The sequence below is a fragment of the Gopherus evgoodei genome, unplaced genomic scaffold (assembly GCF_007399415.2).
Source record: "Gopherus evgoodei ecotype Sinaloan lineage unplaced genomic scaffold, rGopEvg1_v1.p scaffold_37_arrow_ctg1, whole genome shotgun sequence".
NCBI lineage: Eukaryota > Metazoa > Chordata > Testudines > Testudinidae > Gopherus > Gopherus evgoodei.
In genome coordinates, this window is record NW_022060049.1 from 1,942,482 (window position 1) to 1,946,533 (window position 4,052).

Consider the following 4,052-nt stretch of genomic DNA (forward strand, 5'->3'; position numbering starts at 1 on the left):
TACTCCCCCACGGTCTCCTCATGCCTCTCCACCCCCTACCCCAAGGTCTGCCTGCTGCCCACACCTCTCTGCCCCCTCCCCGAGACTCACCCTGCCCATCACCCACACCTCTCTGAGCCCTCCCCTGAGACCCCCCTGCCCACACCTCTCTGCCTCCTCCCCTGAGACCAGCCCTGCCCACACCTCTCTGCTCCCTCCCCTGAGACTCACCCTGCCCATCGCCCACACCTCTCTGTCCCCTCCCCTGAGACCCACCTGCCCACACCTCTCTGCCCCCTCCCCTGAGACCTGCCCTGACCACACCTCTCTGCCCCCTCCCCTGAGACTTACCCTACCCATCGCCCACACCTCTCTGAGCCCTCCCCTGAGAACCACCCTGCCCAGTGCTCACACCTCTCTGCCCCTCCTCTGAGACCCACCCTGCCCACCACCTACACATCTCTGCCCCTTCCTTGAGACCTGCCCTGCCCACTGCTTGTACCTCTCTGCCCCCCCAAGACCCACCCTGCCCACCACCCACACCTCTCTGCCCCTCCCCTGAGACTGACCCTGCCCACTGCCCACACCTCTCTGAGCCCTCCCCTGAGACCCACCCTGCCCACACCTCTCTGCCCCCTCCCCTGGCCTGCTCTACCCACCACCCACACCTCTCTGTCCCTCCCCTGAGACCCACCCTGTCACCTCTTTCTTTGGTCATCTGTTGCTATTCCTTGAAACATCAAGGATGGAATAAAAAGCTGAGTTTACTCCAGAGTGAGCAAAGACAGGAGCCACCAACCCCCTGGCAAAGCTCAGTGCCCCAGAGAAAACCTGCCCCCTGCTATTGCAATCATTGATGTGCTGGGGATATGACGGGAAAGGGACTGTCTGAATGATCAAGGCAGGAAATGGACAACAAGCTACAGCAACATCATTAACCACAAACATACTCTCCTCATGCTCCAGCCAGAAGGGAAGGGAGCAGGAATTCTTGCTGTTCAACCATGGACACACTTACACAACGGCACAGCAGTGTGTGTGTTGTGGAAGCTGGTCTGAGGAAACAACTGGAACTGATCACTCAGTGAGAACAGAACTAGAGTGTAGTGAGAGCTATATAGCCAGCAAGTAGTTGTGGCTGAGTGCTTAAGGTGGTGGACTAGAAATCCTTTGGGGGACTCCCTGTGCAGGTTCAAATCCTGCCAGCTATGGAGAAAGTTGTGGCTCTTCAGTTTCAACAAAGCTGGGTCTTGTCTCACTCTTAAGCTCTGTCTACATGGAAGACTAATGTGGCTTTAGTTAAAGTGTTTTAATTGAACAGCTGTTGCATGTCCACCCTGTGTCCCCAGAGCACATCCATGCTGGCATCTCTTGGATTGCCATGGAGAGCAGTGCACTGTGGGTAGCTATTCCACTGTGCAACTGGCTCTAGGGTGCTTTGGGAAGGGTTTGCAATGCCTCACGGGCTGGTACAGCATCACATAATGCAGGTTTCTATCCCATTGTTCCATGGGCATCCTACTAGATTGCCAGCTACTTTTCAACTGCAATGTGCATGGTGGGGTAGAGAGCTTGTGTGTATGCGGGGGAGAGACAGTGTGTGCGTGTGGAAGAGTGATTGTGTTGGCACACTGTCTCTAAGTTCAGACAGATGCTGGAAGCAACCAGTCCTGAGGCAGGGGACAGCCCTGACATCAACCCCCCTTCTCTCACTGGCTCAGCTCAGCACAGCAGTCTCTGTCACATACACACGCACACACTGCTGCCTGCTTAGTTCTGTGTCAGGGGTGCTGGAACAGGGGGGTTAGAGGGCCATGGCCCCACCACTCTTTACTGGCTGTTAGGACAAATGATGGAGGGTGGAAGGGTGCAGTCTTGGGGAAGAGGCATTCTGTGGGTGTGGCCTTGGGGGGAGAGGTGGTGTGAGTGTGGGTCCTTAGGGAAGAGGTGTCATGGGGGTGCCACAGTTCAGACAACGGTGCCCCCCCCACTGTAAGGAAGCTTCTGCTGCCTCTGCTCTGTGTTGGCAGAGCGGGAGAGAGCAGCATCCACGGCAGTGATTTGCTCCCTGGGGCTTCCGCAAGGGGGCTCAGGAGGTGAATTAAAGGGCCCGGGGCTCCGGCCGCTGCAGGCAGCCCCGGGCCTATTAAATCACCAGCCTGGGGAAGCCAAACCGGGCTGTCAGAGCATACTGGCTCTTGCCGGTACCCCATACCGGAACATATCGGCTTACTTTCACCTCCGGAAGGTCCTCACTTGGATCAATAATTGGTTAAAAGATAGGAAACAAAGGGTCGGACTAAATGGTCAGTTTTCAGGATGGAAACAGGGAACTAGTGGTGTCTGTACTGGGACCAGGTCTAGTCAACATAGTCATAAATGATCTGCTAAACAGTGAGCTGACAAAATTTGCAGCGGATCCAAAACTAACAGCTTGCTTCCTAGAACGAACGCTCCTTGAATTGGGTGACCACAGGGAGTAGCTCAAATCTCCAAAGTGCCTGGCCAGGGGCAAGACATTAGCACAGCAAGGGAGGGGTGTGGCAATGACATCACAAAGGCCTTTTGCAGGACCTCAGACTATTGGTCAAAGATGGGGGGGTGACCTCACAGAGAGATGCTGACATCAGCAAGGCAGGACAGGGGCAAGGAGCCTGGGAAACCTCAGAGACCCCTGTGGCTTTGCTTCAGCAAGTCTCCTTCTCCAGGTCTCTCTTTGAGGACTGAGGCCATGTCTACATCTAAAATTTTGCAGGGCTGGTTGTTACAGCTGTATTAGTACAGCTGTATAGGGCCAGCGCTGCAAAGTGGCCACACTTACAGCAACCAGCGCTGCAAGTGGTGTTAGATGTGGCCACACTGCAGCGCTGTTGGGCGGCTTCAAGGGGGGTTCCGGGAATGCGAGAGCAAACCGGGAAAGGAGACCAGCTTCGCTGCGGTTTGCTCTCGCGTTCCCTGATCCACCCTGCAAACCGCAGGGAAGGAGACCTGCTTGCTCGGGGTTCCGGGAATGCGAGAGCAAACCGGGAAAGGAGACCAGCTTCGCTGCGGTTTGCTCTCGCGTTCCCTGATCCACCCTGCAAACCGCAGGGAAGGAGACCTGCTTGCTCGGGGTTCCGGGAATGCGAGAGCAAGCCGGGGAAGGAGACCAGCTTGATTACCAGAGGCTTCCTCCTTCCACGGAGGTCAAGAAAAGCGCTGGTAAGTGTCTACATTGGATTACCAGCGCTGGATCACCAGCGCTGGATCCTCTACACCCGAGACAAAACGGGAGTACGGCCAGCGCTGCAAACAGGGAGTTGCAGCGCTGGTGATGCCCTGCAGATGTGTACACCTCCTAAGTTGCAGCGCTGTTACTCCCTCACCAGCGCTGCAACTTTCTGATGTAGACAAGCCCCCAGAGAGTATTCGGGTTCACGTACGTGAGCGCCAGGAGGACCCTCTTTTGAGTTTTCCCCTTCCCTTTGCCTGATTTTACTAGAAAACAGCCATCCCTGTTTAGAAGGTAAGAGCCTCCTCGAGGTTTGAAACCTGTTCAGTCTGATCCATCTGGTGACAGTTGAATTCTAGACATGGAAAACACGAGCTTAAGGAGGCAGAATTTTATTCCGCACCTGGGATTTTGTCCCTTAGAATCAGTGGGGACATTAGGATTTATCCTTTTTGTTTCACCTTTTCCTCCATCCATACCTCTATCCTTTCTCTTTGTCTCTTGCTTCTTTTGTCCTTTCTCCTGTTACCCTCCCAACACCAGGAACGAGGTGTGTGTGCGTATTGCAGGGGAGTGCTCTGCAGCTCCCACTGTGGGAAGTCCACCCAAAAATGTGGGGCTGAAATAGTGCTCAGACAGTGATCCCCACCAGTGACCTGGGCCATCCTTTGGGCTCTCTGATGAAAACCCTCAGCTTCCCATCCTCAGTCTCTACCCTGATTGGCTGAGCAGGGAGTTATTGACAGGGAGGAGACTCAGGTCCTTGTTCTTCTCTTTTAAGACCAAGTAAATAAGTCATAACCATTTATACGTTTGATGAATTTTGCTGCTTCTCTGCATTAATGGTCTCTGAGCAGTTCAT

General features: G+C 54.5%; 1 non-coding gene across 1 annotated transcript; it reads left to right on the plus strand.

Annotated features, from left to right (window-relative positions):
• The first annotated feature begins 1,107 nt into the window (after positions 1-1,107).
• On the plus strand, positions 1,108-1,190 carry TRNAS-AGA. The gene has a single exon. It is a non-coding gene; the product is annotated as a tRNA-Ser (tRNA).
• Positions 1,191-4,052: the final 2,862 nt, after the last annotated feature.